Raw genomic sequence first — 14503 nt, forward strand, 5'->3', positions numbered from 1 at the left:
ATTGATACCCAAAATTCTACCAGGCTTATCAATACTCTCAATTAAAATGGATGGCTTAAATTTCCCTCTAAAGAGGCACAGGTTGGCTGACCATATGCAAAAACTCAAGCCAGACGTCTACTGCCTTCAAGAATCTCACTTTACCTTAAAAGATAAACATAGACTCAGGGTGAAGGGATGGTCATCTATAATTCAGACAAATGAAAATCAGAAAAAAGCAGGTGTTGCAATTTTATTCACAGATACAATAGGCTTTAAACAAACAAAAGTAAGGAAAGGTAAAGATGGTCACTTCATATTTGTTAAGGGCAACACTCAACATGATGAGATTTCAATTATTAACATTTATGCACCCAACCAGAATGCTTGATTTCCTCCAGCAGCTGAATTGTTGGAGATTTTAATACTCCTTTGGCAGGGTTGGATAGATCCTCTGATAAGAAGCTAAGCAAAGAAATTTTAGACTTAAACTTAACCATTCAGCAAATGCATTTAACAAACACCTACAGACCATTTCATCCTAACAAAACTGAATAAACATTCATCTCATCAGCCCATGGAACATACTCCAAAATTGATCACATCTTAGGTCACAAGTCTAACCTCAGCAAATTTAAAAGAATAGAAATTATTCCTTGTATTTTCTTGGATCATCATGGAATAAAAGTTGAACTTAGTAAAAACAGAAATCCACATAGTCATATAAAAACATGGAAACTAAATAACCTCATCCTGAATGATAGCTGGGTCATAGATGAGATTAAGAAGAAAATTACCAAATTTTTGGAACAAAACGATAATGAATATACAAATTACCAGAACCTTTGGGATACTGCAAAGGCAGTCCTAACAGGAAAATTTATAGCGTTGCAAGCTTTCCACAAAAGAATGAAAGAGAGGAAGTCAACAATTTAATGGGACAGCTCAAGCTACTGGAAAAGGAAGAACATTCCAACCCTAGACCAAACAGAAGAAAAGAAATAACTAAAATTAGAGCAGAACTAAATGAAATTAAAAGCAAAAGAATCATACAACAGATAAATCAACCAAAACGTTGTTTTTTTGAACAGGTCAATAAAATAGGTAAACCTTTGGCTAACCTAACCAGAAACAGAAGAGTAAAATCCCTAATTTCATCAATCAGAAATGATAAAGGCCAAATAACAACAGACTCCTCAGAAATTCAACAAATCCTTAATAAATATTACATAAAACTCTATTATCAGATGTATGAAAATCTGAAGGAAATAGATCAATACTTGGAAACATGCCATCTTCCTAGACTTAGCCAGAAAGAAGTGGAAATATTGAACAAGCATATAACAAGTTCTGAAATAGCATCAACTGTAAGAAATCTCCCCAAAAACAAAAGTCCAGGACCAGACGGCTTCATATCAAAATTCTACCAAACCTTTAAAGAGGAAGAAGTATCTATATTACTTAACCTTTTTCTAAAACATAGAAAAAGAAGGAATACTTTCCAACACATTCTATGAAGCAAATATCACCCTGATTCCCAAACCAGGAAAAGACTGAACAAGAAAAGAAATTATAGACCAATATCTCTAATGAATATTGATGCAAAAATATTCAACAAAATCCTAGCAAACAGAATCCAACAACACATCAAACAAATTATACATCATGACCAGGTGTGTTTCATCCCAGGGTCCCAAAGATTGTTCATTATATGTAAATCCAGATATACAATACATCACATAAACAAATTAAAAAACAAAGACCATATGATTCTCTCAATTGATGAAGAAAAACTTTTGATAATATCTAGCATCCTTTCTTGATCAGGACGCTTAAGAAAATTGGTATAGAAGGAACATTTCTTAAACTGATAGAGGCCATCTACAGCAAACCCACAGCCAATATCATATTGAATGGAGTAAAATTGAAATCATTTCCACTCAGATCAAGAACCAGGGAAGGATGCCCATTGTCTCCACTGCTTTTTAACATTGTAATGGAAGTCTTAGACATTACAGTTAGGCAAGAGAAGGCAATCAAGCAGATCTAAATATGACCAGAGGAGATCAAACTGTCACTCTTTGCAGGTGATATGATTGTATATTTGGAAAATCCCAGGGATTCAACTACAAAATTCCTAGAAGTGATCAAGGAATACAGCAACGTTGCAGGATACAAAATTAACACTCTCAAATCTGTAGCCTTTATATATACCAAAAATAGTCAAGGGGAAAAAACAATCAAGGACTCTATTCTCCTTACAATAGTGCCAAAGAAGATGTAATATCTAGGAATGTATCTAACTAAGGATGTGAAAGATCTTTATAAAGAAAAGTATGAAACTCTGAGAAAAGAAATAGCTGAAAATCCTAACAAATGGAAAAACATACCGTGCTCATGGCTGGGAAGAATGAACATTGTTAAAATGTCTATACTACCTAAAACAATCTACAGATTTAATGCAATCCCTATTAAAGTACCTCTGTCATACTTTAAAGACCTGGAAAAATTAGTAATTCATTTTATATGGAAACAGAAAAAACCTTGAATAACCAAGACATTACTCAGAAACAAATATTTTTTTATGTTGTGCTATTTCTTATTCCATTTTCTGTCATTTAGGTAGTATATATTTTGATCTTCATATTTTATCAATAGATTTATTTAATATCTGACTTTCTATTTTTTTTTTTTTTTTTTTGTAGAGACAGAGTCTCACTGTACCGCCCTCAGGTAGAGTGCCGTGGCATCACACGGCTCACAGCAACCTCTAACTCTTGGGCTTACACGATTCTCTTGCCTCAGCCTCCCAAGCAGCTGGGACTACAGGCGCCTGCCACAACGCCCGGCTATTTTTTTGTTGCAGTTTGGCCGGGGCTGGGTTTGAACCCACCACCCTCGGCATATGGGGCCAGTGCCCTACTCACTGAGCCACAGGCGCCACCTTAATATCTGACTTTCAATTGTGAAGTTGAGAATATGAATGTTTCCATAATTTTATAAAAGAGAAAGACTTACCAAATTAGAATTTTGTTTTTTTATTCTTACAGGTATCTCCCCTCCTGTCTGTCTTTTTTTGAGACTGTCTCAAAAAGAAAAAAAAAATGAATATCTCAGGTAATTTAGACATGTCTATTTTTTATGACTGATTCCAGATCATTTATTTTGCTTCTTTGGGTTGTGTTGTTTGATATTTTGTACATGTTGTAACATATCTTTCATTGTTGAGGATTAATACAGCCACCTTTAACCAACATTAATGTGGATTTATCCTGTAGTATTCTGACACAAATTGTCGTAAAAACTGGAGGAAGTGCATATACATTATGACTATGTTTTGCCTGTGGAATTGTGTGGTTATTTTCCAGTTGACCTTTTTCTCCATATGTCCTCCTAAGAGCTTGTTATCACTTGCAAGAACTGAACCCGCCTTTCTCTCTCTGTGACAATATTTTAACTTTGGTTTCAGCACTTTCTGTCTGTCCTATAAACTACAGCACCATTTCTTTCATCACCCTGGTTCACAGGAGACAGCAACCTTTCTTTGGAAAGGCCTGAAAGGCAGGGAAGATCAATATTGGTGTTGACATTTTCCTTCTGGGGACAAAGCTGACATTTATGTTTACTTGGATATGCATTATCCTATCTTAAGATGGAGTGAAGCCTGTGGTGGGTAAATATGACAAATTTTTCTTCCTGTTCTATGTGGCTGTTTTATTATTATTTCTATATTTATTTTTTCTTTAATTTTTTTTTAATTTTTTTATTAAATCATAACTGTATACAATGATATGATTATGGGGCATCATACACTCACTTCATAAACCATTTGACACATTTTTATCACAGTGGTTAACATAGCCTTTCCGGCGTTATCTCAGTTACTGTGCCAAAACATTTACATTCTACATTTACCAAGTTTCGCAAATACCCCTGTAATATGCACCACAGGTGTGATCCCACCGATTCCCCTCCCTCTACCCACCCCCCCCTTTCCCACTTCCCCCTATTGTTAAGTTGTAGCTGGGTTATAGCTTTCATGTGAGAGTCCCAAATTAGTTTCATAGTAGGGCTGTGTACATTGGGTACTTTTTCTTCCATTCTTGGGATACTTTACTAAGAAGAATATGTTCCAGCTCCATCCATGTAAACATGAAAGAGGTAAAGTCTCCATCTTTCTTTAAGGCTGCATAGTATTCCATGGTATACATATACCACAATTTATTAATCCATTCGTGGATCGATGGGCACTTGGGCTTTTTCCATGACTTAGCTATTATGAATTGGGCTGCAATAAACATTCTGGTACAAATATCTTTGTTTTGTTGTGATTTTTGGTCTTCTGGGTATATGCCCAGCAGAGGAATTACAGGATTGAATGGCAGATCTATTTTTAGATCTCTGAGTGTTCTCCATATATCTTTCCAAAAGGAATGTATTAATTTGCATTCCCACCAGCAGTGCAGAAGTGTTCCCTTTTCTCCACATCCACGCCAACATCTCTGGTCTTGAGATTTTGTGATATAGGCTAGTCTCATTGGAGTTAGATGATATCTCAAAGTAGTTTTGATTTGCATTTCTCTGATGATTAAAGATGATGAGCATTTTTTCATATGTCTGAAGGCCGTGCGCCTGTCTTCTTCAGAGAAGTTTCTCTTCAAATCCCTTGCCCAGCCTGCGATGGGATCCCTTGTTTTTTTCTTGCTGATGCGTTTGAGTTCTCTGTGGATTCTGGTTATTAAACCTTTGTCAGAGATACACCCTGCAAATATCTTCTCCCATTCCGAGGGCTGTCTGCTTGCTCTGCTTACTGTGTTCTTAGCTGTGCAGAAGCTTTTTAGTTTGATCAAGTCCCAGTAGTGTATTTTTGAAGCTGCTTCAATTGCCCGGGGGGTTCTCCTCATGAAATACTCACCCAGACCAATTTCTTCAAGGGTTTTCCCTGCATTCTCCTCTAGTATTTTTATAGTTTCATGTCTTAAGTTTAAATCTTTAATCCAATGAGAGTGTATCTTAGTTAATGGTGAAAGGTGTGGGTCCAATTTCAGTCTTCTGCAGGTTGCCAGCCAGTTCACCCAGCACCATTTGTTAAATAGGGAATCTTTTCCCCACTGAATGTTTTTAATTGGCTTGTCAAAAATCAAATAGCGGTAAGTAGCCGGATTCATCTCTTGGTTCTCTATTCTGTTCCAGATATCTACTTCTCTGTTTTTGTGCCAATACCATGCTGTTTTGATCACTATCGATTTGTAGTAAAGTCTGAGGTCTGGTAGTGTGATTCCTCCTGTTTTGTTTTTATTTCTGAGTAATGTCTTGGCTATTCGAGGTTTTTTCTGATTCCATATAAAACGAAGTAATGTTTTTTCAAGATCTTTAAAATATGACAGTGGAGCTTTAATAGGGAGTGCGTTGAAATTATATATTGCTTTGGGTAGTATGGAAATTTTGATAATGTTGATTCTTCCTAGCCATGAGCATGGTATGTTTTTCCATTTGTTAACATTTTCAGCTATTTCTTTTCTTAGAGTTTCATAGTTCTCTTTATAGAGATCTTTCACGTCTTTTGTTAGGTAAATTCCCAAATATTTCATCTTCTTTGGCACTACTGTGAATGGGATAGAGTCCTTAACTGCTTTTTCAATTTGACTGTTGTTGGTGTATATAAAGGCTACGGATTTATGAATGTTGATTTTGTAACCTGAGACGCTGCTGTATTCCTTGATCACTTCTAGGAGTTTTGTAGTAGAGTCCCTAGTGTTTTCCAGATAGACAATCATATCATCTGCGAAGAGCGAGAGTTTGATTTCTTCTGACCCTATATGGATACCCTTGATCTCCTTTTCTTCCCTAATTGCGGTGGCTAAAACTTCCATTACAATGTTGAAAAGCAATGGAGACAATGGGCAGCCTTGTCTGGTTCCTGATCTGAGTGGAAATGATTCCAATTTAACTCCATTCAATATGATATTGGCTGTGGGTTTGCTGTAGATAGCTTCTATCAGTAATTTTGTATGTACACATATTTTTGAGACAGAATGTCACACTAGCTAGAGTGCTGTACTATCATAGCTCACTGCAACCTCAATCTTCAGGGCTCAAGATATCCTTTTGCCTAGGTATCCTCAGTTGTGACTGCAGGTGTTCGCAACCAGACCCAAGTAATTATTCTACTTTTCATAGAGATGGGGTCTCCCTCTTCCTCAGGCTTGTCTTAAACATCTCTGCTCAACTGTTTCACCCACCTTAGTCTCCCACAGTGCTAGGATTAAAAACATGAGCCACCGTACCCGGCCTTTATGTGTCCCTTCACATTGTGCTCACCTGAGGTGCTATAGATCCTTATCTGGTTTTTAGATTCACAAAAATTCAGTACATATTTGTTACATTTATTTATATAAAAATAATTAGGACCATCTTCCTAATGTGCTTGGCATAATTATAGAGATAAAATTTGTAGGGTATTTTTGTTCGATTCTGATAAAATGTCAATGGCATAATTTTTTATTTTTTCAATTCCCTTCAGCTATATCTTCTCATTCTATCCAGTACCATTTGCAAGAGCGGAGAATAAATATTCTTTTCCAGAGATAATACTGAGAAACTATCAAAGCTGTGGCCTTGAGAAGTTAAACTTAACGAAAGATAGGGAAAGTGTGTATAAATGTAAGCACCAGAAAGTATGTTAAAGTGAACTTGCCAATGTTTAAGAGGTACCCATTCCAAAATCTTCCAATGTACTAAATATTTGAAAGTCTTCAGACAACTGTCAAATCTAAGTGGACATAAGTTGATATATAAGGTATAGAAAATTTTCTCTGTAAAAACCTATGTTCATACATTGCTAAACCTAAGAGAATTAATAATGAAGAAAAACAGTATAAATGTGAAAAATATAGAAATGTCTTTAAATCTTGCTCAAGCCTTTCTAACCATAACAGACTCCATACTGGAGAGAAACTGTATAGCTATGAAAACTATGGCAAATGTCTTTTTTTTTTTTTTTTTTGTAGACACAGAGTCTCACTTTATGGCCCTCGGTAGAGTGCCGTGGCCTCACACAGCTCACAGCAACCTCCAACTCCTGGGCTTAAGCAATTCTCTTGCCTCAGCCTCCCAAGTAGCTGGGACTACAGGCGCCCGCCACAACACCCGGCTATTTTTTGGTTGCAGTTCAGCCGGGGCCGGGTTTGAACCAGCCACCCTCGGTATATGGGGCTGGCGCCTTACTGACTGAGCCACAGGCGCCACCCTATGGCAAATGTCTTAACCACAGCTCAAAATATTTTAACCATGAGAGAGTTTATAATGGAGAGAAAGCCTACAAATGTCAATAATATGGCCAAGCCTTTCACCAGTACTCACAATTTTCTGTACATAAAAGAATTAATACTAGAGAGAGACCCTATGAAGGTCAAGAACGTGGCAAAGCCTTTAACCATAGTTCAACCTTTACTCAACATCAAAGAATTCATACTACAGAAAAACCCTACAAATTCAACAATGTGACAAAGCCTTTAAACAGTATGCACACCTTTCTGTACATAAAAGAACGGATACTGGAGAGAAACACTACAAATGTGAAGCATTTGGCAAAGCTCTTAGCCAGTACTCATCCCTCTCTATATATGAAAGCATTCATACAAGAGAGAACGTTACTAAAGGGAACAGTGTGGCAAAGCTTTTAACTCATGCTCGTACCTGACTGTACATAAAGTAATTCATACAGCATCGAAACCCTACAAATGTGAAGAATGTGGCAGAGGTTTTTTTTTTTTTTTTTTTTTTGGTTGCAGTTTTTGGCCCGGGATGGGTTTGAACCCAGCACCTCTGGCATATGGGGCTGACGCCCGACTCATTGAGCCACAGGCACTGCCCTGTTTTTGTAGAGACAGAGTCTCATTGTACCGCCCTCGGGTAGAGTGCCATGACAAAGACGTCACAGCTGACAGCAACCTCTAACTCTTGAGCTTCCGTGATTCTCTTGCCTTAGCCTCCCAAGCAGCTGGGACTACAGGTGCCCGCCACAACACCCGGCTATTTTGTCGTTGTTGTTGTTGTTGCAGTTTGGTCGGGGCTGGGTTTGAACACACCACCCTTGGCATATGGGGCTGGTGCCCTACTCACTGAGCCACAGGCGCCGCCCGAATGTGGCAGAGTTTTTAAATCATGCTTACACCTGAGTGAACATAAAAAAAAAAACTCATGCTGGAGAGAAACCCTACAATTGTGAACACTGTAGCAGTGCATGTGTGTGGAGGTCATACCTTACTATACATAAGAGTATTCACAAGGGAGAGAAACTTTAAAAACGTGAAGAATGTGACAAAACCTTTAAAGGGAGCTTACCACCCATAAGAAAATTCATATTGGAGAGAAATATTACAAATGTGAAAAATGTGGAAGAGCTTTTAACTGTTCCTGAGCGCTTCCTAATCAGAGGAGATATCATGCCAGAGTAAAATCCTAACAATGAAAAGAATGTGGCAAAGACTCATCCCAGTAGTTACAGTTTCATGTATATACGAGAATTCATGTTGAATAGAAACTCTACTAATGTGAAGAATGTGACAAGCTTTTCACTTGTGGTGAAACTTTTCTATATATAAAAAAGTCATAACAGGCTCGGCGCCTGTGGCTCAAGCAGCTAAGGCTCCACCCACATACACCTGAGCTGGTGAGTTCGAATCTAGCCCAGGCCACGCAAACAATGATGGCTGCAATGAAAAAACAGCTGCCTGTAGTCCCAGCTACTTGGGATGTGGAGGCAGGAGAATCACTTGAGCCCAGGAGTTGTGAGCTGTGAGCTGTGATGCCATAGCACTCTACCCAGGGTGACAGCTCATGGCTGTGTCTCAAAAAAAAAAAAAAAAAAGTCATAACAGAAAAAAAACCTACAAATGTGAAGAACATAAGAATTCTTCAAAGAGTACTCACACCTTTCAGAACATAAAAGTATTCATAGAACAATTCTAGAGATGTGAAGAATGTGACAAAATCTTTAAATATTTCTCACAATTTTCTAATCATACTTTATACAGAGGAAATACTCTACAAATATCAATGATGTCTCAAAGCCTGTAATTTGTGTTTATCTTGCTAGGTAGGGCTAAAAAGGGAAGAGAGGAATAGATGGTACTAGAAAATGCTTTGTCCATAATGAGAGTAACAAATTGCCTAGAGGGGGCTTCCAAGAAAGACAAGATAGCATTTGAAGAAGGCTTCCAAAGATTGAGCAGACATTTGCTCTAAAAAATGGGTCTCTGAGGTAGAGAGGCCACAAAGTAGAGATATATCCAAGGCCATAAAAAGGGGTCCTGGGAGCAGGCATACAAATAAGGAGCCAGTAGCCTCAAGTGAGCCATTGTTATTAATGTACCAAATATTACGCATGCCGGTTTTATGACACTTCAAAAATACCATGACAACTTGGAGAAATTGCCTTACAGATATGGAAAAGGCATACAAACAAACATACAAACAAACAAACAAACAAATAAACAAACAAAAAATCAAGAACGGGGTAGAACTATCCATTCTGGAAGTTTTCCCACTTTCCAAAAAAATTCATGAATATTTCCCTGGCCTCCCATAACATAGAATTGAGAAATCAGCATAAAAGAAAAAAAAATCTTACTAAACCCAGGGGCTTCTCAACTGGAAGGGGAGACATGTTTCTTCTCTGAGTGTGCTGTGCTTTAATAAACTTTGCTCTTTTGCATACTTGTATCTACTTAGTCTGCTCATTTGTTCCACTGTCTTCCTGTCAGTACCTATTTCTTGGCACTTGGAACCAAAAAGCAGGGAACACAAATTTCATATCTAGTTTGTGATATGATAATTGGGGGCCAAAATCTGGGAGGAAAATAACCATCTTTAGCAAGATAAGGTAAGAGAACAATAGACACTCTGATATTCACTCTGCCTGCTGCATATTACCTATTACTCCTACATCTTTCTCATTGTCTTTGCTTTCCAAGTAATGTCTCTCCTTAACTTTCCCTGCTCCATCTCCTTTTTCTCTTTTCTTCACCTCCACAATGTGCTTTATCCCCTAGTTGGCCCTGATATCCAAAAGCTTAAAAGGGAGCATCAGAATCCAGAAGAAGAATGTTAACCCTGACCTTTACCAGATTGGGAATGAAGAGACAATGGGAGAAAGCTGGGTCAGTGGCAGGCCCCAAGAGCAGAAGGCAGCTTCTCAAATGGTTGGTACTATTATGGAAGAAGGTTGTCAGGGGCAGAGTTACTCTAGTGGCTTAGACAAGAAGACAGCAGGTTGAGATCTGCCCTCACTATGAGTGTGGGTCTCTGAAGTAACAAATGCCTAAGAAATTGGCCTCTCCTGGGATAATGCTGTTACTACTAGAGAGATAACCCTGGAAGTGACCTTGCTGTCTCCTTGAGAAAGGGGACCACACTCACCTACCAGACACTGTGAAATCCCTGAACCAGCACTGACCCTCTGACACAACTTCAGGCTGATGGACACACTCCAGCTTCAGAACAAATCTACTTTCTGATTCTGGGAGCTGTCGCTCTCTGTCACAGGTAAACAAAACTGATATTCGTAACAGCAGAATGACTCTTTGCTCTCCCTGGATTTTCAGAGCCTTTGTTTCCCTCTCCTATTGTATGTTTTAAGAATGGAAGTTAGGCTGGGTGCCTGTAGCACAGTGGTTATGGCACTGGCCACATGCACCGAAGCTTGTGGGTTGAAACCCAGCCCAGGCCAGCTAAACAATGACAAATAAAATTAAAAAACTAGCCTGGTGTTGTGGCAGGCACCTGTGGTCCCAGCTACTTTAGAGGCTGAGTTCATAGGATCGCTTGAGTTCAAAAGTTTGAGGTTGCTATGAGCTGTGACACCACAGCACTCTACCAAGAGTGGCATAGTGAGACTCTGTAAAAAAAAAAAAATAAATAAGAATGGAAGTTAAAATACATGCCCACATGTATTCCAAAATCCTTCTGCTGAGTGGGACATTGTGCCTTTGTTTATTCTTTTTAGTAATTTCCAACTTTCTTAGCTCAACATTTGGATGAAGTCTTATGGTTTGGTTTGGGTCCTAAATTCTTTAAAAACATAGCCTCCCATTCTCAGGCCTTCATTTATTTCAGAAATAAATGGTCACACAGAGTCACACAGTTGCCCTTGGGTTGAGTGACCTGGTGTCATACCTCACAGCAACCCCAAACTCTTGGACTCAAACGATCCTCTTGCCTCAGCTTCCTGACTACCTTGGACTATAGGCATCTGCCACAATGTACAACTGTTTTAAAGATGGGATCTCCTGCTTGCTCAGGCTTGTCTTGACCTCCTGAGCTCAAGCAATCTACCTGCCTCAGCCTTGGAAATTGCTGGCATTACAGGTGTGAACCACTGTTAACAGCTCGCAGGCCTTTAGAAAATAAAAAGACTTCACTTGAATGGAATTTCCTTTCACAATAGCGATTTAGGGGGGGGGGAAATCAAGAAGGAACCAGTATGTAGGAGAGAGATGTGAAGAAACTCGTGAATATGAAGATATATGTATGGTAAGTAACATTATAAGGAAAGAGAATAATTTGCGTAGGACAAAACCCAATGTAAGAACTTTTGTCCCCCAGTTTGCTGGAGTCTTATCCTCTCCTCTTCAGATATCATGTCCTTCACTATTCGTTCTACCACCTTCTCCAGCAATTACTGGTCCCTGGGCTCAGACCAGGTGCCCAGCTACAGTGTCCGGCCCACCAGGAGCGCAGCCAGCATCCTACACAGGCACTGGGGAGGCTCTGGTTCCCGGATCTCCGTGTCCCACTTCACCAGCTTCTGGGGCAGCTGGGGGTCCAGAGGCCTGGCCTTGGGGATGTCCAGCATCTGGCAGGAATAGGGGGCATCCAGACCGAGAAGGAGACTATGCAAGAACTGAACGACTGCCTGGCCTCCTACCTGGACAGAGTGCGGAACCTGGAGACTGATGATCGGAGAATAGAGAGCAAAATCTGGAAACAGCTGGAGAAGAAGGGACCCCAGGTAAGAGAATGGATGCATTACTTCAAGACCATCGAGGACCCAAGGGCTCAAATCTTTGCAATTTTTGTGGACAATGCCCGCATCATTCTGCAGGTTGACAATGCCCGTCTTGATGCTGATGATTTTAGAGTGAACTATGAGACAGACCTGGACATGCACCAGTTCTGTGGAGAGCAACATCCATGGGCTCTGTCAGGTGATTGATGACACAAATGTCACTCAAGATGTGGCTGGAATCAGAGATCAAGGCTCTCAAAGAGGAGCTACTCTTCATGAAGAAGAATCACAAGGAGGAAGTGAAAGTCCTACAAGCACAGATTGCCAGCTATGGGTTGACTGGGGAGGTAGATGCTCCCAAATCCCAGGATCTGACCAAGATCATGGCAGACTTGCAGGCCCAGTATGACAAGCTGGCTCTGAAGAACCAAAAAGAGCTGGCAAAGACCTGATCCCAGCAGACTGAGAAGAGCACCTCAGTCATCACCTCACAGTTTGCTGAAGTCATAGCTGCTAAGACAATGCAGCTGAATGTGAACACATCACAGAGCTGACGTGTTCAGGCCAGTCCTTGGCAACCCAACTGAACTTCATGAGAAATCAGAAGTCCAGGTTGGAGGACAGCCCCAGGGGGGTGGAGGCCCGCTGCATCGTGCTGATGGAGCAAATCAATGGGGTCCTGCTGCATTTGGAGTCAGAGCTGGCACAGACCCGGGCAGAGGGGCAGCACCGGGCCCAGGAGTATAAGGCACTGCTGAACATCAAGGTCAAGCTAGGGGCTGAGATTGCCACCTACCACTACTTGCTGGAAGATTGGACGGACTTCAACCTTGGTGATGCCCTGGACAGCAGCATCTCCATGCAAACCGTCCAAAAGACCATCACCCTCAGGATAGTGGACTGCAAAGTAGTGTCTGAGACCAATGAAACCAAAGTTCTGAGACACTGAGGCAGTATAGCAACATGACTTTATACCCATAAACAGTTCAGAGGTCACTGGGGTTAAAAAAAATCCAACTTTTATCATAAAATAAGTCATCATTGGATCAGTGCCTGTAGCTCAGCGGCTAAGGGTGCCAGCCACATACGCCAGAGCTGATGGGTTCGAATCCAGCCCATACAACAATTACAACCACAACCAAAAAATAGCTGGGTGTTGTGGTGGGCACCTGTAGTCCCAGCTACTTGGGAGGCTGAGGCAAGAGAATTGCTTAAACAAAAGAGTTTGAGGTTGCTGTAAGCTGTGATGCCATGTCACTATACCCAGGGCAACAGCTTGACAGTCTGTCTCAAAAAAAAAAAAAAAAAAAAAGTCATGATTTAAGATAGAAATATTGGGATAAGCAGAAAGCTTCAGCATGTCAAAGGCCATCTATGTAAGTCATAATAAGATTCATGAAGGCGAATTTGGAAAAAAATTTAGATGTGAACAAGTTGGCCAAAATGAGAAAGAAATAAGTAGTTAAAACAAGAAAATGCTTTTTCCTCAATTATGAGATCTTTTAATACCTCTTCAGACTTCTTGAGTTCATGTTCCAATTGATAAACAAATTACATCAAATATTCAGCATCAATTTCCCACTATAAAGTTAAAATAAGGCTGCCTCTATATTTTCTGCTGCCTATCTGAAGCAGTATTTGTTTAGTTATGGGTGTTGGGATTAAGTTTATAAAACCGTTATCAACACACAAGGTCATCAGTTACTGCTTTAAAACTGAAGTAAAGGTAAAAAAGCCATCTTTATTTTTCCTATTTTTTCCAGCCTCTTTCCCCAACTGCCTGTCATTTTCACTCCTTCCTCTGTATCTTGTATTCACTTGTTACACCTCTTGACTTTCTGTTTCTAAAGTAAGATGACAGAACATGTATGTTAAACTACTGAGACACTTAATCAACAACATTATTTCTCCCTTCTCATTGTGGACTCAGCAAATACAAACCTATTTCTGGGTGTGAGACAATCTAGGAACTTCATGCCTTCCTTGCTAATCTGTTTCATTTTGACTTTCTCAATTGAACTAGGTGTTTGCACTTGATTTTTCACCTACTGCATCACTGGTACTCTTTTTAAAACCTTTTTGTATTGCTCAGCCCTTGTTTTTAAGAGAAATATGGTTAGCCCCCACTCAAAAGGGGTAAACAGGCTGTGTTAACCCTCTTCACAGACTCCCTTACAAAATTGAGGATGAGAATCCAGACTCCTCTGAGGCTGAATGAATGAGCAGCTCTTTCACTGTGGCTAAAATCAGGGGAGAGAGGCAGGTCTTTCTGCAAGATGACTTGGTAATATAAAGGCTACAAAGTGATATCCAGCCATAGAGAAATATGAAACCCAGGAATTTGCAATAAAAAGGAGTAGCACATTTGATAAGGGAGGCCTCTAGCCACTGGGATCTGGCTTTTTAATTCTATGTGGAAAAATGCAGGGCCCAGAGAACTCTGGCCAACTGAAATGGGCACAGAATTGCTCACAAGAAATACTTGTCCTCTTACCTGCTGTTCTGACGGGCTCG

General features: G+C 39.9%; 1 pseudogene; it reads left to right on the forward strand.

The window, feature by feature from the left end:
- The first annotated feature begins 11621 nt into the window (after positions 1-11621).
- LOC128572820 (keratin, type I cytoskeletal 18-like) lies at positions 11622-12938 on the forward strand (annotated as a pseudogene).
- The last annotated feature ends 1565 nt before the right edge of the window (positions 12939-14503 follow it).

This window comes from Nycticebus coucang, chromosome 20 (assembly GCF_027406575.1).
Source record: "Nycticebus coucang isolate mNycCou1 chromosome 20, mNycCou1.pri, whole genome shotgun sequence".
NCBI classification, from domain to species: Eukaryota; Metazoa; Chordata; class Mammalia; order Primates; family Lorisidae; genus Nycticebus; species Nycticebus coucang.